Genomic DNA, 17,617 nt, shown 5'->3' with positions numbered 1-17,617 from the left:
TTCTCATTTCTTCAGAGCATTTTCATGAACAACATTTAAACTGAGATTTAAGAAGAGATGAGTGAACAGACTGAGTGGTTAAATGACTTCTCAGCAAAGGGTGGTCTTTGTTCTGTGTACCAGATACTGTACCAGGCACTAGGAGTACCAGCATGGATGAGACCCAGGCTCAGTCCTCAAAGCAATGAGAGAGACTGGAGGGTTGAGGGATCATCAGAGCGTAGCAGAGCAGGACGCAACACTGTGAGAACACAGAGAGGAGAGCAGGAACTGCCTGGTGATGTCAGAGAAGACCTCCTGGAAGAAGTGGTATTTTGAAGTGGTTCTTGAAGGATGAGTAGGAGTTTGTTAAATGGACAAGAGAAAGAAAAGCATAAAGGCAGAGGAATGAGCATTTCAGAGGCATGAACGACCCCATGTACTTGGTGAACAGGTGTAACTGGAGGGGACCTGAATTTATAGAAGGAGGCTAATGTTGGTAAGGTATGATAATAAAATGTTTGATTTTATCCTGTAGCTTTTTAACCAAGGGGGTGATGGTTTGGCATCTGGGTAGGACAAGGAACTGCCATCAGCAAATGGCAGGTCTTCAAATGGAGGCTAGTTCAAAAGTCTACACACTAAACTATAAGGACTTGAATTAAAATTGTGACTATGGATACGAGGAGTGGGGATCAGACACAAGAGATACTTTAGATCAGAATCCATGGATTCCGGTAACTAACAGGCAAAGAAAAAGGTGGACCCAGGGTTTCTAGCTCAGGAGGCTGAGTCGATGGGGACTCTACTTTCTAGAACAGAAAGCGTATCAGGTTTGTTTGTTAGATGGAAGACTCACTCACGTTCAGCTTGGGGCTTGCAGAGTTTTAAGTGTCTGCAGGACTTACTGGTGTATAGGACCACTTGGCAGCTGAGTATGTAAATCAGCTCCTGAGAATACAAGTTGGGTTTAGAGGTGAAAACCTGGAAATCATCAGCAAACAGGTGACAGTGGAAGCTGTGCAGAGAAAGGAGATCTTGTCAAAACCTCAATCTTTTTTTATATTTACAAAATAGGTACAGTATAAGACCTACTTCCAAGGATTCTTCAGTCATTCATTAGATAGATTACTTTAAAGCAAAAAAATGGAATCTGCTTTTCTTGATTAGATTTGGACTTATTTAAATCCAATCACTTGCTCATCTTTCCCCATGTCTTCTGGGCTTCTAGAAAGTCACCCCAGTTGTCTGTGCATAAGATAATGAGCCTTTAACAGGCAGCTTGGGCCCTAAGACCATCTTTTAGAGCCAAGTGTCACCTTCTCACTGCTCCCAGATCAGTTCCCTGGTAGCCACACACTAGCACTTAGTTCCTCCTTCGCTTCCTGTAAGTAAAATTCCTGAATCAGAGTATGTGTATGAAGTCATTTTATGCAACGCTTACTAAGTCCTATAATGTGGCATGCCCGGGGCTGGAATACACAAACGAATGAAACTGATTAGTTAGGCATGAAAATGTCAAAAATACAGAGAGCACTTCATCAGGGCTACTGGGCCCTAAGAATTAAATGCAGTGGGGGCCCAAGTATGAAACAGTGGATTTCCCAAGGGACGCCATGAAAGCCATCCTGGAGTTACCTTCAAGCTGGTCTTGAGAAGAGGCAGGGGTTTTTAGAGGCAGCAAAGAGGAGAGTCAGTGCAGGCCTGGGAACACAATGGACAGACTCACCGACGTGAAAAGAATGGAGTAGGCTCCTTTGGTCAGAGACACCACAAGCACTAATTTACTTAACTCAGTTTTGGGTTCTGATTTATAATTAAGCAGGGCTCTATGTTTTTTTAATTGCTACGTTGCCATCTAGTTATTAGCTCCACTTAATCAATAGCATTTTCAGCAATCATAAGCAAATTTTTAAAAATTACTTCTATACATACACTGTGCTAAAATTACTCTTCAACACGATTCTCATCAACATTTACTATTCTGAATCCATAATCAGGTGAGTCATGACATAATCCTCTGCAAGGGTATATTATCTGGTGATGCCAATTCTAAATTAGTGTTTCCCTGAACTGTTTTCACAATATACAGTTAGTACAAATAAGATGCATAGGTCACATTGGCTCTGAACCTCTTGCATCTTCTCCTAATTTGATACTGAAAGAACAAATAGAGTTTTCAGGTCTCAAGTAGAGGAGATGGCAGCCCTGCCAGCACAGCAGCACTGAGGGTGGATGCCCGTCTCCCACACTGAGATTTAAGGGGTCAGCAAACTTGGTCCAAAGGAAAACAGGCAGGCTGAAATACAAGAACACTCAGGTTTTTTTCTGATTATACTGGTAATACATAATTAATGCTCAAAATGAATCCATGTATAAGAAGAAAAGAAAAATTATCTGTCATCCATCAGGTATTGACATGTTAGGGAATTGCCTTCCAGGGTTTAATGTCCCAAGTACGCTACATATTGAACTCCCACTTTGTCTCTGTACCTTAAATCCTGCTGGTATTGAAACTTAAATATTCCCTCAATCCATGTCCATCCCCGCATCCTGACCAGCACAGCACTCGATCGGCTCCCACCTTGAGCCTGCCTCCAGGCCACACTGCACCCCTACACTAAGGCTGTCCTCCACACAGGGCGGGAAGGATTCCACCCAGATACAATCGGCCTGTGCCATTCTTCCCCTTAGGAAGCCCTGGTGGCTCCCCACTGCCTACGGAGTAAGGTCCCAGCACCTTCCTTACCAGGGACACAAAACCCTCCGTGACCCGGCTCCCGCCTGCCCCTCCAGGCCCAGGGTCTTCTGCCATCCTCTGCCTGTCTATGCTCCCCTGTCTATGGAAGAAGAACCATGATACTATGTACGTCCTAGGTTTGTCATGGGAACTGAATGAGCTAAACATGTAAAGCATTCAGGGTGGGACCTGGCACACGGTAAGCAGTCAGTAAAGGGTGATTGCAGTAAGAACGGTGACAGTCATTTGTTTTAATATTGTCTCCCATTATAGTACATATAGGGACCAGCCAATGGCTGCTAAGCAAACCCCACGTGAGCAAGACCGGAAGGCAGGGGAAAGATGGGACTGCTTCTATGGAAGTGAACCATGGGGCTTCCTGAGGGTCCCTCTTTCTCTTTCAATCACACATCCTGCCCGATTTCCTGAGTACAACATGGAATAATAACCCTACAATGAAGCAATGACCTCTGGCGACAGGAGAGGCAGAGAGATGGAGAGACAGAGACAGAGAAAACAGAGAGCACTGGACAGAGGGAAGAGAGCCCTGAAGTCTCCCAAGGAACCCAGGAGTCTGAGAGGTGTGGGGCCGGGGCAGGGCCCCTCAGACCTGCCCGTGCATCCAGCAGAACAGGCAGAAAGCTGAGGCCGGGCTCTTCTGGGAGTTCAGTGAGCAAGGACCACAGAGCAGCTTTAACCTGGGGAAGAATGTGCGGGGTGCACATGGATTTCTCTCTGGATACGTAAGTGCATCCCTGTTTATTTAACTATGAGAAGTAATGTAAAACATCGGATAATGTGCACAACCTATGCACATAACCATGCTACGGCTGAAGCAGCCAATAACCATCACAGTGCACATGTCAGTGAATCCTCGCTCCCCTCCAGCCTTTGCACCTGCCAGGCTGTCTTCCTGGGAGGTCATTCATTCCCTGTTACCTCTCCTCCCCACATCTGCCCCACCCCTGCTAGCTTTACCCAAACTCAGGTCTCAGTTTGTACTCTAACTCCTTTTGGAAGTCCCCCATATCTGTAGCTGGGAGGCGTGTCCAGGGTGCTTACGTCACCTTGTGGTCCTTACCTGGTTATACGTATCATTCCTCAAGGTCAAGGACTGTGCTTTATTTAGAAGTGTATCCCCATGCCTGGCACACGGTGGGCGCTCAAATATACTTGGAGAATTAGTGAATGAAGTTCTTTGAGTTACTCATCTGTTTCCTTGAAAGACAGCCTCTACCTTCTTTAGGCGAGCCTCTGGATCCGTCAGAGGGGACTTGCTGTGAATCAACAAGCAGAGTCACCTATTACCTCTGGGGCCTCACAGTGCCGTGGTGACGGGTTAAGGAGGCCCTTACACTGTTAGCAGCTGCCAACTACGTAAACCAAAAATCAGGTTGGAAACCAGAGTAACCAGCTGGCTCTGAAAGGCAGTGCAGTCACCTGCAGATTCAGGGGACCGGCACCTGTGCCTGCACCTGCACCTGCACCATGAGTAGTCAAGGATCAGCGCCAACCCTGTGCTCTCAGCTTCCTTCCCACTGCCCGTACCTTCCACTTGAGGACTGATCGTGAAGCTGGGCAACCGAAGTCAGCGAGTGATACGTCAGCTTTGCTACAAAAAGCACTTGAAGACTAACACTCAAAAGAGACAAATGTTCCACATTTATACTCTTTGCTAACCTGTAAGCCACAGGTATCACAGCATTGGCTAACAGTTGTCACATATTGTGTTATGTGACTTATATTCACCGTCTTACTGTTTACTCCTTGCAACAACACTATAAAGAGCATCATAATCCGCCAAGTATAGATTAAACTAGAGCGCACAGAGATGTGTTACACACTCAAATCACACAGCAGTATGCAGCAGGATGGGATTTGAACCCAGACACTCTGATTCTAAAGCCCAGGCACTAACCACTCAGTAATCCCCCTCATGCAAAGACTGATCAGGCCTGTGCCAAACAATTCTAACATCACCAACGGCCCACATACAATCATTTTTCCCAAATCCTGAAACTCTTAGGACAGACACCCCATAGAAAAATGTAGGGAGTAAGTCTGGCATAAATAAAGGAAGGCCTGCAAAGAGTGAATAATAAATTCAAGGAGCCAGAGGGTGACTGCCGGCAGAGTCAGGGCCTGGTCTTTAAGAGGGTCACTGGAGCAGGGAGCCTGTCCTGCCCCATCCCACCTGCATGGCAGAACTCTTGATTCTGAGGACCCAGGGGCTGTCCAGATGTCCCTAGAAGAACCAGGGCAAGAAATGCTGGCTACCCACCTTAGATCTGCATTCCTCGATGGGGATTAAATGCCAAAGGATATTTGCTTGTTATGGTCCTTCAAAGCATGGGCGTTATCGATATGGCGCATGTTAATGAAACAATTAAGTGTGTGCATGAAAGCTAAAACATGGATTGAAGCTTTTCAATTTTCATCTGCAATAAGGAGCACCAGGCTCAGGTCCATGTTTAACATCCATTCATTATTTCAGTGATTCCGGTTACAGTTAATAAGGATTCAGCCGTGTGTTAAATCCTATCATTCACTTTTTTCATCCATCAGCTGGATGAGGGGACGTGGAAAAGGGAGTGCTGGGGGGCGGGATGCGGCCTGGGAGTCCTTTCTCAGCTAAGGTACTGAGCATCTGTATGCCCAGCACCGTGCTATGTGCCTCGCTGAGCCCTCACAGTATGATCCGAGGGAGTGTTGTCATCCCTCTTTGCGTCATCGCCACCTCCTAGGTCACCCCTCAGAACCTGTGCTCGAGCCTCCACAAGGCTCACTGTCCTTACTCCCCCTTCTGCACCTTGGAGGCCTCCCCACTTCACACTCAGGACATCATAGTTCCTCCTCAGCAAAGCCCCCCATGTCACTGTCCCCTCCTCCTGCACATCTGTCACCTCCTTGCTCTTCCTAAGGACTGGCTCCCTAAGGACACACCTTCCGCGTAGCTCTCTCAAGTGGGGCTGGTTTTGCTCCACTGGGCATGGAGGAGAGGTCAGGGGGCATGCATCTCCTGCTCTTACCTTGTCATTTCCAGACCTTTCTCCTTCTCTCCTCCCTAAGGACACGCCTCTTGCAGTCAGTTTCATGAGAGGGTATCACCCGTTATCCCTCATCATTGCAGTGTTAGACAGTGGGTCACTCTATCACGCCCCCATGGTTTTAGTTCCTGCTATGTAAGTTCTTGGTACTTTAATATACACACAGATCGTGCTTTTAACACCCTGGCTGTTTTAAGAACTCATTTCCTCCAGTGATCTTCCTTGAGTCACCATGAGCCTATCTGAGCCTATACTTCTCATGATCAATAAATGCAAATTCTTCATAATCTAAGCATCACGGTCACACCCTGACTACTAGCTCAGATTTTTCCGTCTCCCTCTAATACCCCTACTCTATCTATCTTTTGCTTTCCCCCCAGGACCTCTAACTCACTAATCAAACCATCTTTTTCTTAAAGAGGATTTTTTAGAGCAATTTTAGGTTCACAGCACTAATGAGCAGGAAGTACAGGGATTTCCCATATACCCTCTGCTTCCCCATGCAGAGCCTCCCCCATTACCAACATCCCCACCAGAGCGCCCCACTTGGCACAGCTGGTGGCCCTGCACTGATGCATCAGCACCACGCGGGGTCCACGGCCTACATCAGGCTCCACTCCTGGCGATGTGCGTTCTACAGGTTTGGACAAATGTTTGGTGGCATGGATCCACCATTGCACTACCACAGAAAGCAGGTCCACTGCCCCACAAATCCTCTGGGCTGTGACCATTCGTCCCTCCCCACAGCCCACCCTCAATCCCTGGCAATAACCAATCTTTCAACTGTCCCCAGGATTTTGTCTTTTTCAGAATGTCATAGTTGGAATCATACAGTATGTGGCATTTTCACATTGGCTTCTTTCACTTAGTGATATGCATTTATGGTTCCTCTGTCTCTTTTCATGGCTGGATAGCTCGTTTCTTTATAGCCCTGAATAATATTCCATTGTCTGCAAGTACCACTTTATCCATCACCTACTAAAGGACATCTTGGTTGCTTCCAAGTTTGGGCAATTAGGAATAAAGCTGCCATAAACATCCACATGCAGGTTTTTATGTGGACATAGTTTTTGACTCCTTTGTCTAAATACTAAGAGCATGTCTGATGCTTAGTTTTGTAAAAAACTACCAAGTTTATATTTAAAATGGGTTTCTTATAGACAATACACAGTTGGGTCTTGCTTTTCTAAACATGTTCCCACTTTCCTTCTCCCCTGGAAGTCCTACCTCCCCTCATACAAGCCTCAGTTCCAGGGACTATTATCATCTCTCCTTCACATACACCTCAATTCCTTGGCCCCTCTTGTATTCTTTGGCAAAAATAAAATCCTGCTAAATCTAATTCTCTATCTACTCCATGCCAGCACCTAGAAAGGGGAATGTGGTTTTAAAGAATCAACCATGTTAGCTGGTCCTTTTAAATTTCTGACCATAACACTGAAATGGACTCTTACTGTTCTCCAGCAATCATATCTTCCTAATCCATTCCCTCTAAAATCCCCTAAAACTTTTTCAGACCTCCTCTCCTCAAATTCCCATTACCTACTCAATTCTTATTCTCAGCTGATCATTTTTCTTCATATTTCACTTTTTAAAAAATGAAGCATTAGAAAGACAATGTCTACAGATTCCAAACACCAATGCAGGCATCCAGCTACTAGCATCCTCACCCACACACTTGACCTTCTCCTATTACACATACACCGTCTGTGATTCTAATTCATCTCTCCATGTACATACTATTTATATAATCTTCTGTCATATATACTACTAACTACTGGATTAGCAAAATGATCTATGATATCATATGCAATAATCTGCATAATTATCTTCCGGAAAATTCCCATCAACATACAAAATATCATGATTTCCCCAGTCGGGAGGATGGACGGAGAAAGAAAGGGAAGGAGGGAGGGAGGTGGGAGACAGAGGGAAGGGGGAGGGGAGGGAGGTGGGAGACAGAGGGAAGGGGGAGGGGAGGGAGGTGGCAGACAGACGGAAGGGGGAGGGGAGGGAGGTGGCAGACAGAGGGAAGGGGGAGGGGAGGGAGGTGGCAGACGGAAGGGGGAGGGGAGGAAGGTGGCAGACAGGGAAGGGGAGGGGAGGGAGGTGGTAGACAGATGGAAGGGGGAGGGGAGGGAGGTAGGAGACAGAGGGAAGGGGCAGGGGAGGGAGGTGGGAGATAGGGAAGGGGGAGGGGAGGGAGGTGGGAGACAGAGGGAAGGGGGAGGGGAGGGAGGTGGCAGACAGACGGAAGGGGGAGGGGAGGGAGGTGGGAGGTGGTAAACAGACGGAAGGGGGAGGGGAGGGAGGTGGGAGACAGAGGGAAGGGGCAGGGGAGGGAGGTGGGAGATAGGGAAGGGGGAGGGGAGGGAGGTGGCAGACAGACGGAAGGGGGAGGGGAGGGAGGTGGCAGACAGGGAAGGGGAGGGGAGGGGAGGGAGGTGGCAGACAGGGAAGGGGAGGGGAGGGAGGTGGCAGACAGGGAAGGGGAGGGGAGGGAGGTGGCAGACAGGGAAGGGGAGGGGAGGGAGGTGGCAGACAGGGAAGGGGAGGGTCAAGAGAGGAAAAAAAGAAAGCTTCCCTTGACCTTGTATTTCTCATGTCAACTCCTTGTCCATTTCAGCAAGCCCCTTCACACTAAAAATCCTCAGAAGTGCTTCTATATTACTGACCTCCAGTTCATCTCCTCCCAGCCTTTAATCCTCACCAGTCATGCCCCACACTCCCCCATCAGGGTCATCAGTGACCTCCAGGTTGCTAGATCCAGTGGCCGACTCTCAGTCCTCTTCCTTGGGAATACTACTACCAGCATTACAGGGTAACTGTCACCATTTAATGTGAAATACTCAAATTTTTAGAACACTTTTATTCTAAGCTGTTACTGTAATCACTTCTTAAACAAATTCAGCCTAAATGTCAAAAATCAGAAAACCCTCCAGGTTTGCAGCATGCCCGCTTGCGTTGATCATTTCCATTAGCATTTCCTCTGGCGCTTTCTGTAACATTCCTGCCCACGCCTGGGTCTCTGGAGGGACGAAAGGGGGAGTGGACCTGAGGCCCACACCCTTTTTAAGATCTAATTTCTATGGTCTCTGGTGAGGAATGAGTGCTGGTTATCCTGTACTGTGCGGGTGTCTCCACAATATCAGTCTGAGATATTCGTTTAAGTTCTGACCAATCAAAGTAATGAGCTTCATTCTCTCTTCCACTTCGCTTGTCAGTCACTTTGAAAAAGTTTCAGAGTTGGGATTTTTAACCAAACTCAAGCAAACTAATAATTTCCTGAAATTGGTATTGTCAAAACAATGGCTTCCACACCCAAAATTTAAGGTATCAACATACCTGGTTAGATGATCGTGGTTTGTCCTCTGTGACGGAGCCAGAGATTCACCTCATAACAAATTAGTTAGTGAAATTTATGGACAAAGAGGAAAGGGAAGAAATTCTGGACCAGTTGAAAATCAAACAATCTCTGTTAATATCTGTGTTACGCAGAGCTCAAGAAATTAATGGTGGATAAATATTCTAAAAGTAGTTCAACACATTGACCAAATAAAAAGCTCTGAGCCTATAATTTTGGATTGAAAGCCAGCAACATTTTATTCATAGATATTAATACTTTGTAAAAAAAATAATTCAAACCAAAGTGAAAGCTTGTTATTTACCATTTTATTAGTCATACTGGTAAGTGCTTCTACGTTACGTGTTCTTTCAGGATTGTTCAAGTGTAAACAATACACATTTACAGACAACATGCTTGTGTATATAGAAAATTCCAAGTAATCTACAAAGAACAAGAAAGTGATTTTTACCTAGGTCATAGAATATAAAGTCAACTTATAAAAATCTATCATATTTCTAGGGACAGTAATGAACAATTAAAAACCAAACATTTTAAACAGTATTTCCAATAGCTAGAAAAATGAAATACTTGGATATCTTACAAAACATATGTAGAAACTACATTTTGAAAGCTATAAAACACTAAAGAGAAATCAAAGAAGACCCAACTAATGGAGAGGTATACCATGTTCATGGTTTGAAGGATTCAACATAGTTAAGATGTCAGTTCTCCTCAAACTAATCTATAGACTTAACACAATTCCCATAAAAAAATCCAGCAGAATTTCTGGTAGATATGGACAAGCCTCATTCAAAAATGTGTATGAAAAAGGACAGGAAGAAAAAGAGCCAGAAATTTTTGAAAAATAATGGCAGACTTGAAGGACCCAAAGTACTTCATTTTAAGGCTTAATACAAAGCTACAAAAATAAAAAGAGTGGGTAGTAGTGAAATAAAAGATACACAGATCGAGGACACAGAATAGAAAGCACAAAAGCAACCCTATAAAATATGGTTAACAATTTTTAACAACTATAAAAGCAATTCAATGAGAAAGAATACTATTTCAATAAATTAGGCTTGAAACAAATGAACACCATCCATGTGCAGTAAAAGGAATCTTAACTCATACCTTATCCCTCAAATAAAAGATAACACAAAATGATTCATGATATTTAAAAAAGATACACAAAATTCACCTAAATGGAAAACCTAAACTATAAAACTCCTAGAGGAAATCATAGAACATATTTGTGACCTGGAATTAAGAAAAGATTTCCTAGCTATGAACCAAAAGTGTGTAACAAAAGAAATAATGTAAGTTGAATGTCACCAAAATTTAAAACTTTTATTCTTTGAAAGATACTAAGAAAATGAAAATATAAGTCAGAGGCTGAGAGAAAATATTTATAAACCCTATCTTTTATAAAGGAATTATATCCAGAATACATATCAGAACTCTCAAAGCTCAATAATAAGAAAACAGACTGAATATTTTTAACAATGTACAATGAAAAGAAAGGAGAGAAGATGGCAAAGTAAGAGGAGCCTAAGCTAACCCCCTTCCACAGATGCACAAAAGATGCAACTCTACACGGAGCAACTCTCTGAAAACAGCCCAAAACTCAGACTAGCAAAACAGACCTTCCACAGATAAAGATATAAAGTAATGGCACATCAAGGTGAGTAGGACCGGCAGAGACACAATGTAGTCAAGACCCACACCCACTGCATGACCGCCCATAAGGAGGAAAGATATCGCAAATGCAGACAGCCTCTTGGAGGAGCAAGGGGTTCAAGCCCAACCTAGAGCATCCCTGCCCTGGGATGACAAGACCCAGACGTTTGGCTTTGAAAATCAGGGGGCTTAATTCCAGGAGAGCCAGGAAACCAAGACACTACTTTTAAAGGGCCCATGCACAAATGAATTTGCTACAAGATCTAACACAGAGACAGCAGTTTGAAAACCTCTTGAGTCATATATGAAGATTTATTGACTAGTTTTATAGCATGTGCTGAAGGGGCAGCAATTGGTAGGAACTTTCTCCAGGAATGGAAGCACTGGCAGGCACCATTTCTATGACCCTCATGCCACCTCGTTGACCCAAAACTGGCAGGTGCCATTTCTGACACTCTCCATCTACCATGCTAGCACCACTCACCTGGCCCTGGCACTCTCCTGCATGCCAACCCTGCTCAACCTGCCCACTCTGGCAGGCACCAGTCCGAAGCAGCTTCTGCCCTGCCACATCCAGTGAGTGGCCTTGGCCAGGATGGTGCCCCCCAAACAAAATGGCTCCTGCCTGGAGTGGAGGGGGGTGGTGTACCATCCTTGCCACCAGTGCAGCACAGCAGTCAAGACCCAGACAACAGGAGGGCACACACACCCCACACAGGACACCCCTGGAGCACCAGGGGTATTGTGCTCCTAGACCCCACAGGACACCTTCTAGGTAAGGCCACTATCTCGAGGCTGGGAGAAACAGCTGATCTACTGAAAAGAACAAAAGACAGAGAGTCAAGCAGAATAAGGAGACCAACAAAAGGACAGGAGAAAACCTCAGAAAAAGAAATGATGAAGTGGAAATAAGCAGCCAGATAGAGTTCAAAGTAATAGTCATAAAGATACCAAATTCAAGATAAAAATGGATAAATACACAATATTATATTGGTTTCAACTATACGACATACTGATTTGACAATTGCCTATATTACTAAATACTCACCCCAACTAGTATAGTTACCATCTGTCAACATAGAAACATGGTACAGAAACACTGACTATATTCTCTATGCTGTACTTTCATCCCCAAAACTAATTTATATGTGATTGAGATTTTGTGCCCTTTATCCCCTTCACCTATTTCACCCATCCCTCTCCAAACCCTCCCCCATGGTAACCACCAGTCACCTCTCAGTATCTATGAGACTGCTGTTGTTTCTGTTCATTTAATTTTGTTTGGTTTGGATTCTACATATAAGTGAAATCATACTGTATTTGTTTTTTTCTGCCTGGTTTATTTCACTTAGCATAATATCCTGTAGGTCTACACATATTGTATATCAGCTATACTTCAATAAAAATATTTTTTAAAACTCATCAAAAGAGAAATCTTCTCACAAAAGAGGAGATGAGAAATTGGCACCACACCCATACAGACACTGTCATAAACTATCATATCCCCCACGCTATTCCCTCAAAGTCTATTTATCAATATTTTCTAAAACTTATGTGCTTTCCCATAAGCAGCCTTTGTCCCTTACTTTCCCCTATTAAGATGGCATATAAGTTCTCATACCTCACTGCTCCACTGGATAGTCACTTCCTCTACATGAAGCCCTTGTGTATGTATGTAAAATTATAAATGAATAAACTTGTAAGCCTTTTCTCCTATTAAAAAAAGAATGGATTAACACAGTGAAATTTTTTAAAAAAGAGAGATAAAAAATATATAAAAAGAACCAATCAAGATTGAAGAATATAATAAATGAAATGAAAAATACACTAAAGGGAATGAATGGCAGATTAGATAATGCAAAAGAGTTAGTCAGTGACCTGGAAAACACCCAAGTAATGGAAATAACCCAAGCTGAACAGCAAAAAGAAAAAGGAATTTTAAATAAAAAAATACAGATAGTTTAAAGGACCTCTTGTGCAACATCAAGTGCACTGACATTCACAATATAGGGATCCCTGAAGGAGAAGAAAGAAAGAGGGAAGAACACTTACTTGAAGAAGTAATAAATGAAAAATTCCCCAGCCTGGGAAGAAAACAGACATCCAGGTCCATAGAGCACAGAAAGTCCCAAACAAGATGAACTCTAAAGAGGTCCTAACCAACACACATAATAATGAAAATGTCAAACATTAAAGAAAAAGAGAGACTCTTAAAAGCAGCAAGAGAAAAGTAACAAATTACATACAAGAGAACATCCATAAGCCTATTAGTGATTTTTCAGAAATTCTGCAAGCCAGAAGGGAGTGCCATGATATAATCAAAGTGCTAAAAGGAAGAAACCTACAACCAAGCAGACTCTACCTGGCAAGGTTATCATTCAGAATTGAAGGGCAGAAAGAAGTTCATCATCACTAAATTTGCAACATTACAAGAAATCTTAAAAGACAATTTTTTATGTGAAAAATAAAATGCCATAACTAGAAGACAGTGAAAGAAAAAAAATCTCACTAGTTAAAGTCAACATACAGAAAAGGCAGTGGATCAAACACATATAATCCTAGTATGAAAGTTAAAAGAGAAAAGTATAACAATCAAATATATCTAGAATAATTAGCTAAGGGGTACACATAATAAAAAGATCTAATTATGACATCAAAAACAAAACATGGGTGAGGGAGAGTAAAAAATATAGTGCTTTTAGAATGTGTTCAAACTTAAGCAACCATCAATTTAAAATAGACTGCTATATACATGTGAACCTCATAGCAACCATAAACCAAAAAAAAAAAAACTGTAGTATGTACCCAAAAAATACAGAGAAAGAAATCCAAGTATAACACTAAAGAAAGTCATCAACTCATGGAAGAAAGCAACAGAAGAAATGAACAGAGAAGAACCTTAGAAGAAAACAGAAAACAATTAACCAAATAACAGTAAGCACATACCTATTAAAATTACTTTAAGTGTAAATGGACTAAATGTTCCAATAAAAAGATACAGAATGCAAGAGTGGATTAAGAAAAACTCATCTATATGCTGCCTACAAGAGACTCAACTTAAGACCTAAAGATATATACAGACTGAAAGTGAAAGGATGAAAAAAGATATTTCATGAAAATAGAAATGAAAAGGAAATGGGAGTAACAATACTTACATCAGACAAAAGAGAATTTAAAACAAAGACTGTAACAAGAAACCAAGAAGGACATTACATAATGATAAAAGGATCAATTAAACAAGAGGATATAACAATTATAAATATTTATGACCCAACACAGGGGCACCTAAATCTATAAAGCAAATATTAACAGACAAAGAGAGAAACTGACAGTAACACAATAACTGTAGGGGCCTTTAACACCCTCCCATTTACATAACTAAGTAGATCAATCCAAGCAAAATAATAAGGAAACAATGGACTTAAATGACACAGATGTACTTAACAGATATATACAAAACTTTTCATCCAAAAAGAGTAAAGTAATACACATTCTTTTATATGCACATGGCACATTCTCCAGGATAGATCACATGTTGAGCCGCAAAACAAATCTCAATAAATTTAAGGTAACTGAAAATAGAAAACATCTTTTCTAAACACAAACAGTATGAAATCAATTAAAAGGGGAAAAAAAGAAAAGAAACAACCCAAACTGTGGAGAATAAAAAACATGCTATTAAACAACAAAAAGTCAAAGAGAAAATAAACTAGTTTGAGGCAACAAAAAATGAAAACACAATGTTCCAAAATCTATGGGACAGAGCAAAAGCAGTTCTAAGAGAAAAGTTTTATACAGACCTACCTCCAGGAAAAAGAAATATCTCAAAAAAATAATATAACTAACATTACATGTAGAGGAACTAGAAAAGGAAAAACAAAGTACAAGTTAGTAGAAGAAAGGAAACAATAAAGATCAGGGTGGAAACAATGAAACACAGACTAAAAAAAATACAAAGATCAATGAAACTAAGACTTGGTTCTTTGAAAAGATAACAAAAATTGAAAACCTTGAGCCAGACACATTGAAAAAAAAGGGAGCAAGCCCAAATGAATAAAATCAAAAATGGAACAGGTGATATTACAACTGACTTTGTAGAAATGCAAAGAATTTTGAGAGACTACTATGAACATTTATATGTTAACAGATTGGACAACCTAGAAGAAATGAATAAATTCCTAGAAACACACAATCTTCCAAGACTAAACCAGGAAGAAACAGAAAATCTGAACAGACCAAATACTAGTAATAAAACTGCATCATAATTTTTAAAGACCTCCCAAATACAAAAATAAAACAGACACATGTCCAGGTGAATTCTACCAAATATTTAAAGAATAATTAATACCTATACTTCTGAAACTATTTTTAAAAAATAAATAAAATTCATTCTATAAGGCAGCATTGTATTGATACCAAAACCAAACAAAGACACTACTAAAAAGAAAAAGAAAATTACAGATCAATTTACCTGATGAACACAGATGAGACAATCCTAAACAAAATATTAGCAAACCAAATGCAAAAAATATATTAAAAGGATCATTCACTATGACCAAGTGGGATTTATTCCAGGGATGCAAGGATGGTTCGATATTCACAAATCAATTGATGTGACACACCACGTTAACAAAAGGAAGGATAAAAACTATATGATTATCTCAATAGAGCCAGAAAAATATGACAAAATTCAACATCCATCTGTGATAAAAACTCTCAACAAAGTGGGTGCAGAGGGAATATACCTCAACATAATAAAGTGCACATATGAAAACACCACACCTACCATCATACAGCTGGAAGCTTTTCCTCAACAGAAGTAAGACAAGGTAGCCCACTCTCACCACTTTTATTCAACATAGTACTGTAAGTCCTAGCCATAGCAATCAGATGAGAAAGAGATAAAATGCACTCCAAATTGACAAGAAGCAAAATTGTCACTATTTGCAAATGACATACTATATATAGAAAACTCTAAAGACTCCACCAAAAAAACTATTACAGCCAATAAATTAATTCAGCAAAAGTTGCAGGACATTTAGTAAGTAAATATCTTGTGTTTCTCTATACTAATAACAAATTAATAGAAAGGAATTAAGAAAATAATCCCATTTATAATTGCATCACAAACTCTTATGAAGGTTTCACAAGAAAACAATGTGGTTACTACATTCACCCTTATTATCGAGTCCCCTCCCATACCCATTACAGTCACTGTCCATCAGCGTAGTAAGATGCCACAATCTCCCCACTTGTCTTCTCTGAGCTACACTGTCTTCCCTGTGACCCCACACACACTATGTGAACTGATCATGATACCCCACAATCCCCTTCTCCCTCCTTCCCCACCCACCCTCCCACACACACCCCCTTTGGTAACCACTAGTCCCTTCTTGGAGTCTGTGAGTCTGCTGCTATTTTTGTTCCTTTAGTTTTGCTTCATTGTTATACTCCACAAATGAGGGAAATCATTTGGTATTTTGTCCTTCTCTGCCTGACTCATCTCACTGAGCATAATACCCTCTAGCTCTATCCATGTTGTTGCAAATGGTAAGATTTATTTCTTTCTTATGACTGAATAGTATTCCATTGTGTATATGTACCACCTCTTCTTTATCCATTCATTTACTGATGGACACTTAGGTTGCTTCCATATCTTGGCTATTGTAAATAGTACTGCAATAAACATAGGGGTGCATATGTCTTTTTGAATCTGAGAAGTTGTTTTCTTTGAGTAAATTCCTAGGAGTGGAGTGGAATGCCTGCATCAAATGGTATTTCTATTTTTAGTTTTTTGAGGGATCTCGATATTGTTTTCCACAATGGTTGAACTAGTTTACATTCCCACCAGCAGTGTAGGAGGGCTCCCCTTTCTTCACATTCTCTCCAGCATTTGTTGTTCCTAGTCTTTTGGATGTTGGCCATCCTAACTGGTGTGAGGTGATATCGAATTGTGGTTTTAATTTTCATTTCCCTGATAATTAGCGATGCAGAGCATCTTTTCATGTGGCTGTTGGCCATCTGAATTTTTTCTTTGGAGAAGTGTCTGTTCATATCCTCCACCCATTTTTTAATAGGGTTATTTGCCTTTGGGTGTTGAGGCATTGTGAGTTCTTTAAATATTTTGGAACTAGGAATAAATTTAATGAAAGAGGTAAAAGACCTATACCCTGAAAACTATAAGACATTGATTAAAAACTGAAGATGATACAAATAAACAGAAAGATATATAATGTTCATGGATTGGAAGAATTAATATTGTTAAAATGTCCATACTACCCAACCCAATGCAATCTTCAGATCTAGTGAAATCCCTATCAAGTTACCAATCACATTTTTCACAGCCAGAACAAATAATCCTAAAATTTGTAAGGAACCACAAAAGACCAAATAATAGCCAAAGCAATCTTGAAAAAGAACAAAGCTGGAGGTATTACACTCCCATATTTCAAACTATATTACAAATACAAAGTAATCAAAACAGTATGGTACCGACACAAAAACAGACACGCAGATCAGTGGAATAGAGAACCCAGACAGACCCACACATACATGCTCAAATAATCTACAGCAAAGGAAGTAAGAATATACAATAGGGAAAAGAAAGTCTCTTCCATAAATGGTGTAGGGAAAATGGGACAGCTACATGCAAAGGAATGAAACTGGGCCTCCTTTTTAGATCATATATAAAAATTAACTTGAAATTGATCTAAGACCTGAAACCACAAAACTCCTAAAAGATAACATGGCAGCAAACTCTTGGACATCAATCTTAGCAATATTTTTCTGGGTCTGTGTCCTTGGGCAAGGGCAACAAAAGCAAAAATA

At 41.3% G+C, this 17,617-nt stretch overlaps 1 protein-coding gene and 1 long non-coding RNA gene across 2 annotated transcripts in view; one reads left to right on the top strand and one right to left on the bottom strand.

Annotated features, from left to right (window-relative positions):
* Positions 1-17,617, top strand: part of TRPC7 (transient receptor potential cation channel subfamily C member 7) — a 124,016-nt gene that overhangs the window by 17,888 nt on the left and 88,511 nt on the right. The gene's annotated exons all lie outside the window — the stretch shown is intronic.
* LOC140846180 (uncharacterized) overlaps positions 3,817-17,617 on the bottom strand; it is a 69,769-nt gene continuing 55,968 nt past the window's right edge. Inside the window, exon 3 of the long non-coding RNA XR_012125093.1 lies at positions 3,817-3,996. This is a non-coding gene — a long non-coding RNA (uncharacterized lncRNA). The remainder of the gene's footprint in view (positions 3,997-17,617) is intronic.

Source organism: Manis javanica, chromosome 14 (assembly GCF_040802235.1).
Source record: "Manis javanica isolate MJ-LG chromosome 14, MJ_LKY, whole genome shotgun sequence".
NCBI classification, from domain to species: Eukaryota; Metazoa; Chordata; class Mammalia; order Pholidota; family Manidae; genus Manis; species Manis javanica.
Note: the sequence above shows the minus strand (reverse complement) of the source record. Positions and strands in the feature narration are given on the sequence as shown.